The following is a 22,996-nucleotide window of genomic DNA, read 5'->3' as shown; positions in this document are numbered from 1 at the left end:
TTGTTACCTAATTAATACTGATATTTGCATTTATGAATGTACTTTTTTTTTTTTTTTTTTTTTTTTAAACTTTAATATTCTCACTGTACAATTGTTTTATGTTTTCTTTGTTACATATTTTTAATGACCTTTAGGTGCATTTTCGTTAAAAAAAGCTGATCAGTACATCCGACTCGGGAGAAACAACATAATCACTCTTAAAACTGTCATAGGATGTTACCACTGAAAAATACTGTGAGCTGCTGATAACGATATCTCCAGGGACTGAGGCTCATTCTGCCCTAAACGGTGGATAAACTACAATTATATAAAACCCTTTATGATTCAGTCAAGGCCTCAATGGCTAAGCTCAGAAGCCGCATTACTCGGTTGTAACATAGTTCCTGGAATTTTCATGATTTTTTTTCTTTACTTGAAAAATGTTCTGTACATATATTTCAAGTAATAAAATTACGTTGCCTTCTTTAGAAAAAAACAAAGAAGAAGTAAATTTTGAAGTTCAGTTTTATAAATCTCGTGGTTCAACCATTTACCTACTGCAATAGCCTGAGGCCTTGTCTCCGCGGGACGTTTTCATGGGATTTTTCCCAAGTTCGAATAGCAGGAATGAAACTTCTGGGATTTTTCCCAGTTAACGTCTCCACAGGATAAGGCTCATACGGTTCTGTGACTAGTTTGCGCGGGAAGATAACTTAGTTAAAGTCGAGTATTTAACCAGGATTAAAATAATAATTGCACTCAATTGACAATTAGACACATCATTTTAACTAAACAAACATGAACAATGGAGTAATCAACAAAATATCGCACAATTCGTTTACACTTCTTCTTCTCTCAGTGGGTCCTAAGGGTAAAAGGACCATACTTGGTACTGGGAAAAATATTAATTAACTCAATATTTTTCCCAACTTCGTAAGTGGGATTTTTCCCTGGGATAAATCTCGTGGAACGGCCCGCGGGGACAAGGCCTGACAATGCATTTTATGGATCCATGCCCACTTAAATGGAGGTAATGGTAAGACATAGCCAAAATTCTGAGGCATCGTTTTTTTACTAGATCCTCAGCTCACATATGATCTGTTTTACTGCAAGTTTTTTGAAGCATGATTAGTATTGATAACTCGGAACAGCAGGTTTTTGAGTGGATAATTTAAACTGAGAAGGAAGTAGTTTTTTGTAGGGGGGGGGGGGGGGGGAGTGGTGTTCTCACCTGCACTGAGAACCACTGTCTAAGAACGAATTTGCTCCTTGATGCAAAATATTTGGGGTTTCCTACAAAGAAAAGGTTCAATATCATTTTTAAAAAAATCTGTTTTACTATCATGTGAAAATCATCAGCTTCTACAAGATGGAGGGAAAACAGTTTTGCCCAATGTGTGGTGTGCCGTTTCCCTTGTGCTTTTTTCTATGGTTTATAAAAACTTTCCATCACACACGGAGCAAATCTTATTTACTATTCCTCCTTACTGATGCATAATAACCAAATATTTCTGTATATTCATGAATGAGCAGATTTTTTAAATGACATTGATCCCTTTATTTATCGAAATCCACAAATATTTTGGCTCTAAGGATAAGGTTTTTCTTCTCTTTTTGTACAGTAGTTTTCAGTATCAAACACACCTCCCCCCCCCCTCTCCCACCTACAGGGTGTATATTCTTTCAAAGCTTCTAAGTTGCTGAACCTTTTAAAAGGTGTCCATACAGTCTATTAAATTATCTCACAATAGAAAAAAATTTCAATCTGTGCCTTAACGACTTAAATGTCCTAAATCTAAAATTCAAAGATTTTGGCTAGCAACATATCATTTCTGAATGAGGATCGAAAAGTGCGAGTCTTCGGTCAAGAAAATCGCCGGTATTGCCTTGTCTTGAAACTTTGAGTCTCAAACGGGCGATCTAATGACGACGAGGAGGCATGGGACGACTGTTGCGCACAATAGCCAATAACCACGCCCGTCGGCCACCGCGCGGTAGAGGGAAGCGCACGATTGCCTGCCATTGCGCTGTGACTCTACAATGCAATGAAAGTAAGTCAAGTGAGAAGTGACAGATGTGATAATAAAGACAGAGATCATTATTAGTTTTATCAGCTGCTACACTTATGGGCGAACGAGAGAAAGGTGTCGGCAATTCTATCCAAACGAAATTTAAAAATAACCCTGTCAAAAGAAGTTTTTGCAATGGTTGCAACAACAGATTATATCAACAACTAAGTTTAAGATGGAAGTGTGTTGTCCTACTTTTAATAGAGAAACTTTAATGGGAGAGTATGGACAACTTGGTTAATGTAGCTCTTAGGGCCCAAAAGGGCGACAACGTGAAAAATGAAAATCACCAGAACAGTGCCACTGCAAACCTATGCATTTGAAAGATTAATCAGTAGGGCCGACACCGCATTGTAAACAAGCGTTTTAAGGATTAGGGCTTTGAAGCTGAGAAAATTTATACAAAATCAAAGTTTTAGACGAGCTTTCATGCATTGTTGATTTGTGTACCTACTCTCAGAGTAAAAATTAGTACCACTGGATAATTCGAGTTCATAGGTTGGCTGCCTTTTTGGGCCCAAAGAGGAATCTTTCCGACTGGCGACTTGGACGGTCAACCGTTGGAATTCGGCGATTTACCCCGAATCTCCACCGCGGCGGTGCATGTTCGGGGATCGAGCACCTCAACGTTTTCATGTAAACAACTAAGATGGCGGCGCATATTGCGCGGGTGTTTTGAATTTATGGATCGCGGGCAAGATCCACACTTTAAGCGGACTTGAAGCAACCACGTACTTAACTAAAATTTACATTTAAATATTTTTATCAAGTTAATATTAGTTCCTGATAGTCGAATGAAGGAAGTTTTCTCCCGTTAAGACAAAAGCTGCAATGTCGCCGTTTGTCAATGCATTCTAGGAGAGAAAAAGTAGCAGCCAGAAGAATGAGTCTTGAGCGACCATCCTCAGCATTCATTCCTTCTTTTCAGAGATTTTTTGTCATCACTTATCAGGGATGTAAAATGAAATCTAACATGATATGAAAGTACACAGATTTCTTAGGAGGAGTGTACACCACCCATAAAATTATCTTATAATAAAATTAAGAGTTTGACTCTTATTTTGTTAAATATTGAGATTTTCTGATTCTACGCATTTCACGGCCTACTGAGCATATTGCAGAAGTTATACTTTCATGAAATTTTACCTTATATGAAATTGCATGCAATTTTGCATCTCTGTTCATTATGGAACCCATTCAGCAGGCTATCAAGACTGAGGCTGCTTTAAAAATGTAAATGGTGCTAGCAAGAAAGGGGTTGGGCCTCTAGGAGAAACATATTTTTTCAAATTAAAATTTATCATGAGGGTGAAAATTCTCACACATCAGGCAAATAGGGATTGTCCCCTCCCCCTTATTCAGAGAGAGTACTAACATTTTTCTGGGACAATTTTGGTCAATTTCACTGTGAAGTGTGTCAGCAGCGCCCAACTCCCTCCCCGCAGGCACAAGACCTCTCCAGTTAGATTTCCCGGGTCCAGCTGAAATGGCTCAGCTACATTTAGTCATTCAATCTAATCTTTCAAATCTACGTTAAGTCGTACGTTTATGGTAGACTTCAGATTTCGATACTTGTCTGTTACGCATTTGCAAACATTTGTTTTTTTTTGTAACTGTCTTCAAAACACCAGCGTCATTGTCCGGTGGATTTTCCATCAGAGTCTACACACTTAGACTCATCACTGACCAATTTCTCTGGAATATCTAGCATGAATGGTTAAAATGTAGATTTCACTTTGCAGATAAAGTAGCTGAGGGCCCGAAAAAAAAATTTCACTTATATTGACTTCTTTAAAGACCTTTCTGACCTTAAAAGAAGCATGTGGACTTTAGGTCTGGCTGTGTTATGAGAGGCTGCACAACAGAATCAAATTATTCTCTTGAGATAAATTCCTTACCTTTGAACTAGAAAAGCCATTGATTCAGCTTTGTTCTGACCCCAACACAAATAAAACAATCAGCCCAACAGGCAGCAAACGTTAAGAGATATTTATGCATTTATCCTCTCAGTTATTTGCACTTGGTCTGGAAAATACTGAAATAATGGTTTATACTGCTGAGAGCAATGGAATTTGTTGGATGTTCGACGTCTTTCGCAAATATTGACACATTACGGCAAGAGGCTGGTGTTACCTTTGATGCATCAACGAAGAGGTATCACAAACAACTTCGAAGTTAAAAGTTACAAAATCAAGCAGCGCTACTAAATTTAAATTTGAGAATGGGCCTGTTGCAAACTTTTGCTAGAGCAAAACTAAGAGTTGTTTCCTACAGATAATGCCTCAAAAATCACGATGAGCGCATCGGCAAAGTCTGAAATGCACTCATAACTTCACAATCTGCGTAAGAAATTTGCGATTTTTTGAGCTTCCCGCTTCGAAAACGATACTACGGTACAGGTGAACATTTTGTTAGAGGAGTCGTTCCATTGGCGGCAATACTCATCATGGCCGACGCCAGTCCGCCAAAACACGTGTGATGGGACGAGATAACACCTGAACAGGATTAAACCAGATAACAATCGGCGTGTTTACGTTCAAATTTTCCTCGCCCGCCTTAATTGACCTTGAGTTCTCCTCGCATTACGGGAGGAACTGCGCAAGCGTCAGCCATGATGAATATTGCCGACGATGGAGCGACTCCTCTAACAAAATATTCACCTGTGCAGTAGTATCGTTTTTGAAGTGGGAAGCTCCAAATAATGCAAATTTCTTACGCAGATTGTGAATTTATGAGTGCATTTCAGACTTTGCCGATGCGCTCATCGTGATTTTTGAGGCATTATCTATGGGAAACAACTCTTCATTCTGCTCTAGCAAAAGGTTGCAACAGGCCCATACTAGATATTCATACCAATTAGGTAATCAGAGACGTTTGGAGCCTTTTATACGTAAATTCCGGTGGAAAACCCACTCCATGAAGACATTGGTACAATGTACAAGTGGAGTGAAACAGTTGCAAAAAGTAAACAAATACTTACGTTCGCGTAACGGTGAGCTTAGCTTATTGAGGCTAAAATGGAACGACTGAAACGATTAAATTAATTTTGGATTATTATACTATAATCGATCAGCACACGATGCTTGGGCATGCGATCGGTAGGCTTAGGCTTGGTTTCGTAAACAAATATGGCGGCGGTCCGTCACAACGTTGAGAGTGCCGAACCCCCGAAAACGCACCGCCGCGGTAGAGTACCTATATTAAGAGAGAGTATGGCCACTGGAGTTACCACCTCTGATTGGCTCAGCCATCTTAGGCTGAATGGAGCCCTTAGGACCCAAAAATGGCGGACGCCATAAAGTTAATGTAATGCAAAATGATTCAAAATGTAGTTGTCTTTGCTTATCGTAACGAGAACTTTACCCAAATGCACTATTGCGACTTTTTTACATATTTTTAAGGCTAATCGTGTGCAATTTTTGAGAAAAATGATCTTAGATGTAGTAAGGTTGGCAGCAAGTGCGGTTGGTGATAACCGTCAAAAGTTGGCAATGACCCCCCTCCCATCCTCAAAAACCAAAACAAAGCACCGCCATTTTTGGGTCCTAAGCCTCTCCATGGGACCCAGTGGCCATACTCTCTCAATATAGGTACTCTACGCCGCGGTGGAGATTCGGGGTAAATCGCCGAATTCCAACGGTTGACCGTCCAAGTCGCCAGTCGGCAAAAGCCCCCAAAGAGCTACATCACCTGATCAAACCTAACCTCCAAATTTTCGAGTTGTTCATACTCTCCCTATTTTGAAAGGCTGTTGGTACCTAAAGATATGAATGTTGGCAATGTATAAGAAATGATGTAATATATGAAATGTTCAAGATATATGGGAAATTTTAAAGTATACAGGGTGGATCTAAAGTAACTGAAAAGTGTCTATAACTTTTGAGCAAAATGAGATAAAGGGTTGCGGTTTGGACCATTGCTCATTGTGGCAAGGGGCTGATTTTTTCAGGGGGGCTTATTAATGAGGCCCTCCCCCAGGAGGGGGGCAACTCGAGATTTTCAAATGGCAACCCCCCCTTTGTGACACATCGTTAGAAAGAGTATAAAAAAACAAGAAATTTCTTGCAAACCAAAGACCAATCCGACTCTTCGTTTCCAAGTTATTCACGATTAAAGTTCAATTTGGTAAATATATGTGGAATCGCCTTCAAAGTATAGGACGAAAATCGTGCAATATTTAAGAAATGTGTCAATGTATAGGAAATCGACTTCCAAATATGTGTGGCGAAATTCGTGCGATATTCAAGGTGATCTATAAGTCCCTTCCATCCTCTCTAAATTTTTACCTAATTGTGACAAAGATTTGAAACTTGAGGGATGTTCCTAGGTCAAAGGGATTTACTGTCTGGCCTCCCTAAAATTTTCCGGGGGACCCCTCGGGGGAAGGGGGGACGGAACCCAATTATTTTTTCAACTGGGAAGTCTCCGTTTGTTACGCCTCGTTAAAAAGAGCATATAAAAAGGAAACTTTTCGGGCAAACCCCAAATCAATATCTCATACCGTTTCAAAATGGCGTCCAGTTACAATTCAAGATGGCCGAAAATTGACATCGGTTTTTATCAATAGATTTGCGCGAAAACCGGTATCTAGGGGTGTTTCGATGGAAGAGTAACGAATTTGAAGTTAGATTCTCTAAAAATGACAAATTTCCAAAACGACAAAAATTTAGAAACTTGGGACTTTGGGTTATTTTGGTATGAGATTTATAAAGAGCCTCCCAAAGTGGCTCCTTTTTTGAAACTCGGAGATTTCATTCGTATGCGGCTTAAAGAAAACCTTATGATAAGACAAGCCTCCAGTAAAAATTTTAGCTTGAGTATACGTCCGGTTTCCAATATACAGCGTTGCAAAGTTTGCATATTTAAGCTTTAAAAATTCGCATATTTTCAAATATGTTACTTTAAAGAACAACTCCATCGGGTATATGTTATTTTGTGACATTTTACCTAAAGTCAGTCTTATCTTTAAATCCATATTCCTACTGATACGGTAATACTGCTGATTCTCTTGATACAACGTTGCAAAGTTGACACCAAAGACCTATAAAAATTGCTCATTTTTGTAAGTTTCTCAATGAAAAAACGAACTTATTGATCACCAAAAGATCTGTGTATGGTGTTTAGATGTAATTTTGTAATATGATAAGTATTCCGCTTAGGCCTTACCGCAAGCGTAAGTACAGATTTAATGATACAGCGTTGCTAAGTTTTATTGCATTCTCCCATGATGTCGGACCCAGACCTGAGACATTGTGAAGAGCACCGATCACGGGTCGTAGATCACGAAAATATATGCCATTCAAATTCGTATATATATATATATATATATATATATATATATATATATATATATATATATATATATATATATAGTTTCCTCAAGTAAGAGTTATTGCAACTTGAGCGCATATGGAGTAAGCGTCGTTGCACCATGACGGAGTCGTTGCACCATGGGGGAATAGTTGCACCATTTAGCTTCCCAGAGTAGGAGAACTTGCACCCAGGGACCGATTGTACTGCAGTGCCCTCTATATTAATTTTAAAGTGTTCCAGAGTTGTCCCAGAATTGCCTGCAGACTAAAGTACGATATTTTCTAGTGGTGGGCAATTTTATTTTTTATTTTTTTTTATTTTTTTCTTTTTTACTTAGGTAGGTATTTATTTTTTTATTTCTCTATTTTATTTATTTTTTTACTTATCTATTTTTTTACTTATTTATTTTTTTTACTTATTTATTTTTTTTTACTTATTAATTTTTATTACTTATTTTTTTTTATGTATTTATTTTTACTTATTTATTTTTTTATTTTTTGTAACGTGATTCAATTCCCTCATGTTCTTTCAAATGCTTACATCGGCCCTTTATCGGCCCAAAGTGAACCGAGGGGGGGGGGGGGGGGGGGGGGTCCGTAAGATCTAAAAATTTTGGAAATTGGAAATACAATGAAGTGCTAATGTGAGGTATGTAAACAAAACTCATAGTTCCGAGCGATTTCCAGTGGTTTACGAGGTTACACATAATTTTTGAAATTAATTAACCCCATAAGGGGCTTAAAAGCTAAAAATTTTGAAAAGGCATAGCTAAACCTACTATATAAGTGTGACATGTCTAAAAATTCCTCCCAACGACGGCTTTAACGTGGCCAAAGTACATACTGAAAATGTTGAACTCCAGTGTCCCTAATGGGAGGGGGGGCGGGGTAAGGGCTCCATATTTTTGAAAATCGAAAAATTCAAAAACGTGTAAGTGAGGCGTGTCCACGGACTCAAAGTACCGGACGTAGTTGCACAGGTAAGATGGTTACAAATGATTTTCAAAATTGACTGCCCCCGAGCGGTTTGATGCCCCAAAATTTTGAGAAATCACAGCTAACCCTACTACATAAGTGTGACATGTCAAAAAATTCAGCCAAACAACGGCTTTAACGTGGCTAAAATGGTTACTGAAAATTTTGAACTCCAGTATGCCTGGTTGGAGGGGGGGGGGGCCTAAGAGCTTAACATTTTTGAAAATTGAAAAACTCACAAACATGTAAATGAGGCGCGTCGGAAGACTCAGAGTGCACAGTTTTAGCGTAGGCTTTTTAATATTAAGCTCTTAGTCTCTAAATGTAGCAACACCCCTCGGTTTTTTCAATTTGCGCAACCAACGTTGCAAAATTTACCTCGAATTGGTAACAAAATACTTTCGTCTTTGCCGCCAGACCGTTTTTCCTCCTTCAATCTCGGCAACTATTGGACCGATTTACCTCGGATTCTCGCAAATGAAAGCTATAGGTCTCTAAATGCACCAACACCCCTCGGTTTTTTGATTTGCGAAACCGACGTTGCAAAATTTACCTCGAATTAGTAACAAAATACTTTCGTCTTTGCCGCCAGACCGTTTATCCTGCTTCAATCCCGGCAACTATCGGACCGATTTACCTCGGATTTTTGCAAATGAAAGCTCTAGGTCCCTAAATGTACCAACACCCCTCGGTTTTTCGATTTGCGAAGCGACGTTGCAAAATTTACCTCGAATTGTTCACGAAATATGTTCGTCTCTTCGATCGCTAAGAGATTGTCCTCCTTCAATTAATTTGACCTTTACTAAGGGTCCGAAGAGCGCTGCGGTCGGAAGCGATTCGATTCTGATCGGCGGATCCCGGTCCACGAGGTAGGGTCTTTCTTCTTTGTGAGATCTTTAAAGTTTTTCATGGAGCTCTATCCTTCGATGTGGGTATGAAAATATCCGAAAATATCCCTGCATGTCCAAATATCCGTGCAATATCTAACGCTGCCGCGCCACGGCCTTTGATTTTGCGTCGGGCCCGCTTTTTTATAGACAACCTTACATACTTCCTTTTTTTTTTTGTAAGTAACTACAACAAAATTTCTAGATCAATAAAAAAATTACTTGACATTCTCCCCTAAAATTAACGGTTTCAAAGAAGAATGATCAGAAAGTTCGTTGATGATAACAATTTTGTCGCCGCTCTTTTTAAGTCCTGAAATTTTGGTTACAAGAATATTTTTAATTAGATTTTTCCGTAAGTGGTCACTACCAAATTTTCCGCTCTTTAAGGAGATTTACAGACATTTTCATCTTTATTCAATGGTTTAGAAGAAAAAGGATAAGTAAGGCGCTCATCGTAGAAATTTTTTCCGCAGTTTTCTTCACTCCACAATTTTTTTTTTATAATTTTTCCCTAAAAATCGATAGCGTTTAAGGGTCAAAATCGAATGTTCGCCAAACGAGCTGAAACCAAGCATGTTCGCTTGAAAATGACCCGCTGAGTGCGATTTACCGGTCGGAAAAGCTCCTCGAGTCCGCTGCTTGGCGCTTTCCGCGAAAAACGCTTGGCAAAAACGGTGAAAAACTTGCAAGAAACACTCGTTTCAGACCAGTTTTTCGCTGTTTCTCGGCTCAGGAAGCCCCGCAGAGCCGCGGGATTGTGCGCAACCGATCCAGCACTTTCATCTACATAGGATCCGACTGAAATCTCGGAATTTTTTCTCTGGACGAGAATCAAGAAAAATTGACAGGGGTTACATGGACTAAATTTTAAGGGTCAAAATCGAATGTTCACCAAGCTGAAAACAAGCATGTTCGCTTGCAAATGACCCGCTGAGTGCGATTTACCGCGGTCGAAAAAGCTCCTCGAGTCCGCTGCTTGGCGCTATCCGCGAAAAACGCCTGGCAAAAACGGTGAAAAACGTGCAAGAAACACTCGTTTCAGACCAGTTTTTCGCTGTTTCTCGGCTCAGGAAGCCCCGCAGAGCCGCGGGATTGTGCGCAACCGATCCAACACTTTCATCAACTTAGGATCCGACTGAAATCTCGGAATTTTTTCTCTGGACGAGAACCAAGAAAAATTGACAGGGGTTACATGGACTAAATTTTAAGGGTCAAAATCGAATGTTCACCAAGCTGAAAACAAGCATGTTCGCTTGCAAATGACCCGCTGAGTGCGATTTACTGGTCGGAAAAGCTCCGCGAGTCCGCTGCTTGGCGCTATCCGCGAAAAACGCCTGGCAGAAACGGTGAAAAAGTTGGAAGCTAAAAAGTTGGAAAAGTTCGATTTTGAAGTTGGGCCCAGAAGCGACGGTTGATCATGTTCAAGTATGTTACGTGTCTAGGTGTCCTTGACACCATATTCGAAGCTCATCTTTCGTCTCCTTTGGGCCCAGGTCGAAATCTGAGGTAGAACCGCGAAAAACGCGAAATTTCAGCTATTTTCGCCTTCGGTGCCATGTTTAGGCCCCTGTTTCGCAGCCAAAAAACGTGAGTAGGTATCGGCAAAACTCGATTATTTCTGTCAAATATGCACCGTCAACTGCCGTATATCCAAAATTTCTCAATTCCGTGGAGTGGCCGATTTCGGCCCAAGTCGCAACCCCTCCTTTGACACTTCTTTAAAGATATTTTAGAATATTTTCTTCTGAAATCAACGGTGTATTAGAAAAATGAGAAAAAAGGGCGCTAATCGCAAAAGTTTTGGCCGCAGCTTTCTTAATACTCCATATATTTGGTCAAAATTATTTTTGCGATTAGACTTTTTTCTTAAGTGGGTGAAAAAAATGCTCAATTCAATAAACGATCAATATGAAGACATACCTACTCCTCTAAAACAGGTGGTTTGAAGGAAAAATAAGAAAACATGTCGCTGATCGTAAGAGTTTTTGCCACAGTTTGTTTTTAAGACCCATGTCCTCAGTCCCGAGAATTTTTTTTTTAAGAAATTTTTGTAATTGACTGCTAGAATATATAAACTTTTTGAAAAATATCAAAAAGCCGAAAATATGTCGTTTTCGATCCGAGGGTGATTTTGCAACGAAGATCATGAAAATTGAATAACTTAAGAGTTATGGCTCATCCAGATCCCAAGAGCTTTCGTCTAAAGCAAATCCGAGGTAAATCGGTCGAATAGTGGTTGATATCGAAGGAGGACAAATTGCCAAGTGGCAAAATCGAAATGAGTGCCCATCAATTCAAGGTAAATTTTGCAACGTCGGTCATGCAGATCGAAAAACCGAGGGGTGTCGGTACATTTAAAGACCAAGAGCTTTCAGTAGTAAAAACTTGAGGTAAATTGGTCCAATAGTTGCCAAGATTGAAGGAGGACAAACTCTTAGCGGTCGGAGAAACGAACATATTTCGTTAACAATTCGAAGTAAATTTTGCAACGTCGGTCACGCAGATCGAAAAACCGAGGAGTAGTGGCACATTTAGCGGCTAAGAGTTTTTATTCAAAACAATTTTGAGGTGAATCGGTCCAGTAGTTTTCGATATCATACACGGAGAAAAAAACTTCGTGCGTGGGACCCGAAGTTTGTAGGTCATATGGTTCTCTGAAGTATTCAGATTGAGCATCTAAACACTTTAGATCTAGCTGTCGAGGTTCGGATCACACATCTGAAACTTCAGTTCTTACATCTTAAGTACTTCAGATGTGAGAACCAAAGTTTTTCGGATGTGAAAACCGAAGTACTTTAGATGTAAGAACTGAAGTTTCAGATGTGTGATCCGAACCTCGACAGCTAGATCTAAAGTGTTCAGATGCTCAATCTGAAAACTTCAGAGATCCACATGACCTAAACTTCGTATCCCACGCACAAAATTTTTTTCTCCGTGTAGAAGGACAGGACAAACTGTCTAGCGGCAAAGGCGAAAATATGTCGATTTCGATCCAAGATAAATTTTGCAACGATGGTCATGAAAATTGAATAACTTAAACGTTATGGCTCATCCGGCAGCCTGATTGTTGAATTTTTTGGTTTGTTGGGACGACATAGATGACACAGGTTAAAAGAAGGAGCGAGATTGGTCGGCTATGTCTTATCGCTACTTTGTCGTGCCTTTGTCAGGTGGAATGAACGACATGTCGGAAACTTAGGAGGTGCCGTTAGCTTGTCGTGAGTTCAACCCGACATAGGCACGAGAAAGCAGCGATAAGACGTAGCCAAACAATTATGCCCCGCCATTTAACCTATGTCATCTATGTAGTCCCGACAAGCAAACAATTTCAAAAATCAGGCAGCTGATCCTAAGAGCTTTCGTCAAAAGCAAATCCGAGGTAAATAGGTCTAATAGTTGTTGATATCGAAGGAGGACGAATTGCAAAGTGGCAAAATAAAAAATTTATGGTTATCAATTCGAGGTAAATTTTGCAACATCGGTTTCGCAAATGGAAAAACCGAGGGTTGTTGGTACATTTAAAGACCTACAGCTTTCATTTGTAAAAATCCGAGGTAAATTGTAGTCCAAAAATTGCCAAGATTAAAGGAGGAAAAAGTCTGGCGGCAAAGACGAAAGTATTTTGTTACCAATTCGAGGTATATTTTGCAACGTCGGTTTCACAAATCGAGAAACCGAGGGGTGTAGGTACCTTTAGAGGCCTAGAGTTTTCATTTGCGAAAATCCGAGGTAAATCGGTCCAACAGTTCCGAGATTGAAGGAGGTTAAACGGTCTGAGGGCAAAGACAAAAGTATTTTGTTCCAAATTCCAGGTAAATTTTGCAACGTCGGTTTCGCAAATTGAAAAACCGAGGGGTGTTCGTACATTTAGAGACCTGCAGCTCTCATTTGCAAAAATCCGAGGTAAATTCGTCCAAAAATTGCCGAGATTGAAAGGAGTATAAACGGTCTGGCGGCATAGACGAAAGTATTTTGTTACCATTTCGAGGTAAATTTTGCAACGTCCGTTTCGCTAATCGAAAAACCGAGGGGTGTGGGTACATTTAGAGACACTGAGCTTTCATTTGGTAGAATATGGGGTATATCGGTCCAATTAGTGCCGAGATTGAAGGAGGTGAAACGGTCTGGCGGCAAGGCGGAAGTATTTTGTTATCAATTCGAGGTAAATTTTGCAACGTCGGTTGCATAAATCGAAATAGCGAGGGGTGTTCGTACTTTCAGAGACTAAGAGCTTGCATTTGCAAAAATTCCGTGGTAAATTGGTCAGAAAATTACCGAGATGGAAGGAGGAAAAACTTTTAGTGGCGGGTGGGACGAACATATTTTGTCCTCAATTCGAGGTAAATTTCGCAACGTCGGTTGCGCAAATCGAAAAACCGAGGGTAGTTGGTACATGTAGCGACCTAAAGCTTGCATTTGCAAAAATCCGAGGTAAATTAATTCGAAAATTGCCAAAATTGAAGGAGGATAAGCGGGCTTGCGACAAAGACGAAAGTATTTTGTTACGAATTCGAGGTAAATTTTGCAACGTCGGTTGCGCAAATCGAAAAACCGAGGGGTGGTGGTTCATTTAGAGACTAAGAGTTTTCATTTGCAAAAATACGGTGTAAATTGGTCCGAAAATTGCCGAGATTGAAGGAGTATAAATCGTCTGGCGGCAAAGACAAAACCACGTCATAATCAGTTTAAGGTAAATTTTGCAACGTCGGGCATGCGATTCGAATAAGTAACGGGTGCTGGCAAATCTGCAAGTTTGTAAGTTCCGAGATCGAAGGAGGACAAAAAAATCTTAAAGATTTAATTTTACAGATAGAAGATATCGTTATTGAAAACCATATTTTCGTTCACAAGCATTTTTAATTTTAGATTTTTTTTTTTTTGTAATTTGCTTAAAAATAAATAACCACCATTCAAAAAATATCATTAAACATTCTTCTTTAAAATGAACGGTCGATATCATCAAAACCTGAAGTATGCTGATTATATAAATCCCGGCAGTGGAGTACTTGCACCTGGTGCAATAACTCCTACTACGTATTGCTTCCACCATGGTGCAATAACTCCTAGTACGTATGCGGATTTTTAAGTTGCAAATGTATAATTTTTAAGGAATATATTGATCAATCATCGAAATTGGGTCTTTATAATAAACGGGCAACAATGTTTTCACTCCCTCCCTCGTTATATATACGGGTTTCGACGATGGTGCAACAACTCCGGAAATCTTGCATGGTGCAACAACTCCTAATCCATAAGAATATATATATATATATATATATACATACATGAATTTGAATGGCATATATTTTCTTGATCTACGACCCGTGATCGGTGCTCTTCACAATGTCTCAGGTCTGGGTCCGACATCATGGGAGAATGCAATAGTGTATTTTCTTCGGAAAATACACTAAAACTTAGCAACGCTGTATCATTAAATCTGTACTTACGCTTGCGGTAAGGCCTAAGCGGAATACTTATCATATTACAAAATTACATCTAAACACCATACACAGATCTTTTGGTGATCAATAAGTTCGTTTTTTCATTGAGAAACTTACAAAAATGAGCAATTTTTATAGGTCTTTGGTGTCAACTTTGCAACGTTGTATCAAGAGAATCAGCAGTATTACCGTATCAGTAGGAATATGGATTTAAAGATAAGACTGACTTTAGGTAAAATGTCACAAAATAACATATACCCGATGGAGTTGTTCTTTAAAGTAAGATATTTGAAAATATGCGAATTTTTAAAGCTTAAATATGCAAACTTTGCAACGCTGTATATTGGAAACCGGACGTATACTCAAGCTAAAATTTTTACTGGAGGCTTGTCTTATCATAAGGTTTTCTTTAAGCCGCATACGAATGAAATCTCCGAGTTTCAAGCAAATCCATGTGCAAATAGCAGAGGTGCCAATTTTCGGCCATTTTGAACTTTGACCGGTCGCCATTTTGAAACGGTTTGAGATAATGACTTCGGGTTTACGCGAAAAATTTTCTTTTTTATGCTCTTTCGAACGAGGTATCACAAAGGAGGTCTTCCCATTTGAAAAAAAAGTTAGGGTCCGTAACCCCCCCCCCCCCAAAAAAAATTTTTGGGGATCAAAAAGTAGATTTAATTGGCCTAGGACTACCCCCCAAAATTCATTTTCCTAGCTGCAGCCGTAAAAAAATTAAACAGGGGTCCCGGGACTTTTGCCGCACCCTGTATAGTTTCAAAACAATCTCTAGAATTGAGACCCTCAGCCGAAACAACCGAAATGTTTACAACATACTCATTCTTGACACATCTACAATCATTAATACAATTACCTACAAAAATCAACCTGTTTCTTCACTTTGGGGCGAACGCTGCCAAAATGATTAGATTCGTTACAATTAATGCATTTCTTACCAAACGCTGGACAGCAACCATATTTGTGAGTTGTATTGCACTTACGACATGGTGTCTTGAAGAACTGTTGTTGGTGACAGTTACCAGATTGATTCGGTTGATTGCGGTATCCACAGCTTTGACATGAGTTGTTCTGCTGCTTCCCAAGTAGCATGGATTGCAATTTCATTGCAATGGATTGTGAGTTGATTGCAATTTTTGCTTGTTGCCTATACGTTCATTTGAAGGCGCTTAAAAAGTTGCAATTTTATTGCAATAAGTTTGCAAGAAATGTAGATTATGCTTGTTGCCTAACCTTCTTTTTCAAGGCACTATAAAGACTGCAATTTCGGTGCAATCATGTTGTAACAAATTCACGCCATGTGCCTGGCATCCAATTCTCTAGTTGTTTTAAAGTTTTTTCGACTTGAATGTCTCACCTAACCCATATAGCCCAACATATTTTGAAAATATTGTCACCTTTATCAAAATATTTTAATGGCAATATTGTAATTAAGATATTTTCAAAATATTTTTAAAACATTTTAAAGGAATATTTTGAAAATGTTTACAAAAAATATTTTTAAAATAATTCAAAAATATTGCCTGTAAACATGCATGTTAAAAATATTCCTTAAGAAAGTTTTGAAAATATTTTAAAAATATTTTTTGAAAATATTTTTAAGTTCTCAAGTTAGTATGTGGTGTAATTTACACCGGTGTAAATTTAGTGTGAGTACCTATTACGCGATATCGAAAAAAAAAATCAGACAAAAAAAATATGAAAAAAATAAATAACACGAAAAAAAATAAATAATAGGCAAAAGAAAGAAGCCTGAGAAAAACGGCGTTAATCAAATCTATGATGAATGTTGAGCCACGCACTGACGCAATGCATGCGATAACAGCCTTAACAGGCGTGATTTCAACCCAGCTCATCATCAGCTCCCTGTAGCTCAGTGGAAGAGTGCTCCGCTCTGACATTCGCGGGTCGGGTTCAAGCCCACTCAAGGGCGTCCGGTATTTTATGCTGCTAAACGTCGTAGGACATTAGGTAAGCATGGGTTCGAATTATTATAATTTCCCCGGAAAATTTAGGGGTTGAAATTTAAAGGTCGTCAATATTGAAATTTCTTTGCAAAAAAAAAATTGCAACTTTTTTACAATGAGGGGGTCAGATGTTGTAAAATAATTGCAATTTTCTTGCAAGAAAGTTGAAATCATCTGGAAATTTTATTTCATTTAAATTGCAATTTTTTCGTTGCAAAATGCTACTTGGGTTCTGCTGAAAGCGTCCCTTTCCTGGACCACTCTGCTCGGCTGGTTTTCTTGCCACAGAAAATACTTCAGATGTCGGCACTGCACCAGGTTGCTTAACATCTTTAGCTCTGCTTCGTCCAGCTTCCACAGCACGGCAGATTTGGACCACCTCACCCAAAGATTTTTCTTCGCCTAGAAGCCTCTCCCGTAACTTCTGGTCGGTGATGCTGATTACTAAACGGTCACGAATAAGGGAGCTTTTAAGGTCGCCAAACTCGCACTTTTCAGCTAGCTTTTGAATGTCCAGAAAGAAGGATTCAAACGGTTCCAATTCTTGTTGGTTGCGCGAATTGAACATGAAGCGAACATTAATTAGGTTGCGCTTAGGTTTGATGTAATCGTCCAACACTTTAATGACTGCTGCCGCATCATCAAGACTAGTTGGTTTTAATGTGAGAACCAGATCGTACACCTCGTCACTGAAAAGATTCAGGATGATGGCCACCTGCACTGCTTTGTCTTGTTCCGCTAACTTGACAGCCACTGAGTAATGCTCAAGACGGGACTTGAACCGCTTCCAGTTGGTTTCCAAGTGCTGATCTAACGGGAAGCACTGGGGAGGCTTAACTTTCGGGTTCCATGACATTATTAATCAAGGAATACGACGCAGGATCACCGAAATAGATTTAAAAATTAAAATTGACAGTACTTGCTTTAGGCCACCGACACTTGAAGGAATGTTGGAGTTATACAGTCCGCGCCAACATACCAAAAATTTAAAAGGTTTAAAACAACTTTAAAAGCTAATATCACAGAAACAGTTAAGATGTGTTTAAAACACGATTACACGATTTTCGTACACGAAATCCTTCCAAAAAAACAAAAATAGATTTTTGTACAAAATTTCGGCCCAATCCCAAAAAACTCTCTGATTATTTTTTTAAGAACAAATTATACCAAAAACATACGATAGCTCTGCCGTTTGAATTCATCATTTAAAAGTAGGTGATATCAAAACGGCCCAATTTCCCCCTTAATACCTATGCAATATACATCGCAAAGTTTTTTCCTAAAAAAAATCAAATACTTAAAAGGTATAATGGTCTGGAACACGTTTTGATTCATTGTTTAAAAGGAGTGATATCAAAACGGCCCAACTTCCCTTAAATTTGCCCACCTCGGGGCAAAATTATTCGAAACTTTCCAACTCATCACTTAAGAGACACCAACCACTACTTGAGTTTTAGTATATCTCTTCCTTTAAAAATCAAAGATGTCCCTTTGAAAACTGTAATGGTTTTTTCTCTTTAAAGATACAAAACACAAATAATCGTCATAAAGTTGAAAAAAAATTGAAGGAAAAAAAAGGAATGGCCCGGCCGGCCGTACTTATGGGTTACAGGTGACAGGGTGATTCTCGTCTCTTCTGCAAATGTTGTAACAAAGTGCCTCGTCATCGAAAGCAGGATCAATTTTTCTAAAAGCAACACTCAATCATTCTCCAGGAGCTGAATTTGCAAGCAATTTTCTACATTTGGATGATACTGATTCAGATGTAGTGCCTCATGACTATCTCAGCAGTGAAGCTCTGATGTTTTAGAGCTAATTTTCTCATATACCAACCAACAGCTTTTAAACGATGTCTTTGCTTGTGACAGAGAGCCTGACAGACTGCCTACTGAAAATTGGCGTTTCAATAGGCATGTGCCTCACCGTAGCTATACGTAAAATGGTTCTTTGCTAACAAGTCAATGTTTGCAGGACTAGGTCTGTAACTCATGGCAAAACGTTGGTACGTAGTAACGTATAGGTAGACTTGTTTTTGGTACGTGCCGGCCGGCCCATTCCTTTTTTTTCCTTCAATTTTTTTTCAACTTTATGACGATTATTTGTGTTTTGTATCTTTAAAGAGAAAAAACCATTACAGTTTTCAAAGGGACATCTTTGATTTTTAAAGGAAGAGATATACTAAAACTCAAGTAGTGGTTGGTGTCTCTTAAGTGATGAGTTGGAAAGTTTCGAATAATTTTGCCCCGAGGTGGGCAAATTTAAGGGAAGTTGGGCCGTTTTGATATCACCTACTTTTAAATGATGAATTCAAACGGCAGAGCTATCGTATGTTTTTGGTATAATTTGTTCTTAAAAAAATAATCAGAGAGTTTTTTGGGATTGGGCCGAAATTTTGTACAAAAATCTATTTTTGTTTTTTTGGAAGGATATCATGTATTTTTGGTATGACTTCTACGCAGTAAGTATCAGGCAAAGAGAGTTCCCATTTTAAATTTAAAAGTTGTTCCCGGACGCGAAGTAGAGAGGTAACGACCCTCTGGACACACCCCCCCCCCCCCCCACTCGAGAGCGGCCCACCTTTTTTGAAGGAAATTTCGTTCAAACCGCATGTCAATAATCTGTAATCGTTCTCGAGACATCAATAAGAAGGATCCATATTTTTGGCACACCCTGTGTGTCATAGAAAAAAAACCGCAGGTCAATATTAAAATCGTGACCAAGTTGGGTCACTTTAGAGTACCTGTATAGCGAGAGTATAGACAGATGTGAAACTCCGAAAATCCATCAGGCCTTCACCGATGTCTTCGCGAATAAAGTTAGGGCCCAGAAATGCAGCCAACCTATGAATCTCAATTATCCAGAGCGCTTTACTAATACAATTGTTACGAACCATCGTCTATAAAGCACGTATTTGACTTACTTCTTGCATAAATTTACTCATTTTTGCGGAAGAACGCTCATTTATGTACATTCTTAGCCTTCTTGGTTAGAATTGGAATGTGCAGACTGGCCAGAGTTAAGAAATTTCATGAAAGATTATACAAAGAAATTTCATAATGAAATTTCATGAAATTTCATTTAACACGCAGAATTCAGGATTAAACCTTTGAAACTTATGAATCTCCTTAAGGTTAATCTTCAGCTGTAGTTCCGAAAAAATCCACCACGTCGCGCTGCTAAAATCCGACTCCGAAATCAGTGATTATTTAAATATCACAATAGGTATCCTAAATTCTAAGACTCATAAGTTCTAGCAGCATACGTCTGGAATCCTTAGAAACAAACGCGAGCTTTGAAAGTCTAATAATAAAAGCTGTAAATTGATCCCAGTTTCTCTTACGGGATATCTGTAAGTGCGAGAGAGACAGCTCACGGTGGGAGAGAGATATCTGCCAACTGCTGAGAGTGATCAAGCGCGATTGGTTGCATCAAGGTCATCATGCTTAACCCTACTTTTTTCTGGGATCAAATTGCAGAGCTTCAGAAATGACATTTCACGTTGTTTTTAGGGTCAATAGGAAGAAGAATGTTATGGCTAGAACTTATAACTCTTCGATTTAAACAGAAATTCCTTCAACTTTTATAAAAGCTCAAGGACTCACGTGGAGCTGTACGGACTCTAAAACACAGCGGTGGTGCCCCCTGCGCGGAGAAATTTCTTACTTCACGCAGCTGTAGATAAACCTTAAGTTCATTCATAGGAACGTGGTAAACTGTGAAAGGGAACTTTAGAAATTCCCAGAAAGTTGAGTAAAACAGCAGAAACATAATTTTGAATTTTTTATCTTAAATTTTGGTTGAACACACAGCCGTACCGGTTGAACACCAAAATAAATTTTACGGATAAAGTAAGACGTTAGCTTTTATATTTGGAGCAAAACAAATTTCTTGACTATAAAGAATCCTAGTACCCCCTAATAGTATATCGTTCTTTTTTGGTACAAAAGGGAGGGATCTTGAACTATCTTTGAAACAATTTAAATGATTTTTTCATTTGTCTCTGATTTTTTCAGAAATTAACAGTTTGAAATTTGAGGTTAGGGTCCCCGGTTCCCCTCCCCATGATGAGCTAGAACTGCCAGAAGAGAAAGAGTAGTAAGAGAAGACCAGAAGAGAAGAGCTGAGAGAAGACCGCGCTCCAATTGGTCTAATTGACGAATATTATTCTCTTTGAAAATAAAAACAAATTCTGTTAGAAAAAATAAGCATTTTTGACATTTTGTCGGTCGAAAGAAATTTCATTGGGAAAAAAGAAATTTTATGAAATTTCTTGTGAAATTTCATGAAATTTCATTCGATGAAATTTCTTTTAGCAACTCTGAGACTGGCAGTGAAATTTTGTGCGCTAGAAGTTGGTTAGAAGGGTGGCTGCACTCTTGGGCCCTAAGCCCTCCATGAAGCGATCTGTCCATACTCTCGCTATATAGGTACTCTAGGTCACTTGACGTAATGCCTAATTCTCATTGGCTACGCACGATAGAAACTATAGAAGCGATAGATAGAGGTTATGTTATTGTTTTGTTCGGAAATTTTGGATCGGATTTGAGCAGAATATCATCGCAATTTCTCCAGGCTCCTTTCTCTTTCTTTGTCATATTATTTCTGGAATTAATAACAATATAAATTCTTGAATGGTTTTCTTATTGTACGCACGAAACTTTTTCAATTTTATGCTGCCCTGAGGAAGAATGCTTCCAAATTTTTGCATGAATCATGAATCATGCATCTCTCTCTAGGTACCTTTTTGGTTGTGAGTTTTCCTATTTGTCTCTGGTTTTCCTTTATGATTCTCTTTACTGAGGGAACGATGTGCCTGAAACGAAGAGATGCTACTTACTTTGTTTATTATGTGCATTTCTATCTAGACAACATTTGAAATCATCTTGGTACTTACGTTAAATCTTTCCGTTCATAAGGAGATGGTATACAATAAACTTTAATTGTGATGACATAAATTTTCTCAACTGCATGCCGATTATTGAAACTATGTCAGTACAACAAGGCAAGACAGCCCTATCTTAACCGTGCAATGTATCGCATTTCGATCTCTTATCGGACTGCTTCAAACTTTCAATAATCGGCGTGCTGCAATGATACCCTTTGATAACTTTCATCATTAGGATTCTCCATTTGCCCATTCCGGTCAACTAGAGTCCACACCGACCGATTTATTTTAAACGCGCAACAGGGTGAAACGGAGAGGGCCATTTTAATTACTGATGGGTTTACTTTCAAAGATAAAATTAACCAGTCTATTTTCTGTCACTCCTTCAAAGTGGGTGAATGTATCGAGCGAGAACCCTGATAATCAACAACTTGGGAGCCGCCTTTAATATAGGACTTTTATGTAATGTTCCATCTCCTGTGTACGGTAGGCACAAAACCAGGATTTACAGTAGGGACATCACCTATGCTTAGGGCTAATTTTTATGTCTCACATTATATCTGACACTTTTTTTTTTATTAATGGAGCTAATGATAGAATGCGAGCTAAATTCTGTAGCTCAGTGCAGGAGCACTATTATTTACGCTGCTTATACCCAGTTATGCCTGCCAGGTCCTTTGACCATTCATATTGCAATTTCTCCGAACTCTAATTTCATCATCAGTAATAACATTGCAAACGCTTGATACCATTCCCTAAAGATAGCGTTTGGCAAAGTAAGTATTTATCAATAATTTTTGGTTTTATGAGAGCTTTCTCTAAAGCTGTGGCATTATGTATCTTGAGAAATGTGACCAGTTCACTCTTCATCAGAAAAGATTAACAGCAAAAGTTGATCCTTTCGCAAGCAAAAATTACAGTTGCCACAACTGAAATTTCAATCGCAATAGCATAAATCTTTTGAACTGTAATGAAACTGTTTGATACAATTTCATTTTCATGAGCCTGCATCCGCTACTTCTGGTCATGCAGATTCCGTACTTGGTACGGATTGAGTTTAAATGCATGCAAACTAAATTCTGCAGGTAAGTCAATAATGTGTTCCATCATCTATACTACGAATAGCCAGCCTCTCTGACCTACAATTTAATCAGCAGTAATAACATGGAGGATGCAGAACACCATAGAGAAAAAAAAGGAGGTGTTTGCATTTCGGGCATCTTGGAATTTTTTGATGACTTGATGACGTAGGTGGGTACAGTGTGAAGGGGACGTCCCTGTACCCAGCTGTACCCACCTACGTCATCAAGTCATCAAAATACTCCAAGATGCCCGAAATGCAAACACCTCCTTTTTTTTCTCTATGGCAGAACACTGCCTCATCAAGACTGGTAGACAAAGTAAGTAGGTATCAATGCTTTCTGTTTTATGAGAGATGCCTTTCAAGCGCAGGCATTCCTTAT

General features: G+C 38.8%; 1 long non-coding RNA gene across 1 annotated transcript in view; it reads right to left on the bottom strand.

The window, feature by feature from the left end:
* Positions 1-22,996, bottom strand: part of LOC140224083 (uncharacterized) — a 51,786-nt gene that overhangs the window by 8,390 nt on the left and 20,400 nt on the right. The window lies entirely within an intron of this gene.

This window comes from Bemisia tabaci, chromosome 2 (genome assembly GCF_918797505.1).
Source record: "Bemisia tabaci chromosome 2, PGI_BMITA_v3".
In the NCBI taxonomy this organism is placed as follows: Eukaryota; Metazoa; Arthropoda; class Insecta; order Hemiptera; family Aleyrodidae; genus Bemisia; species Bemisia tabaci.
This window is presented reverse-complemented; position numbering and strand designations above follow the sequence as displayed.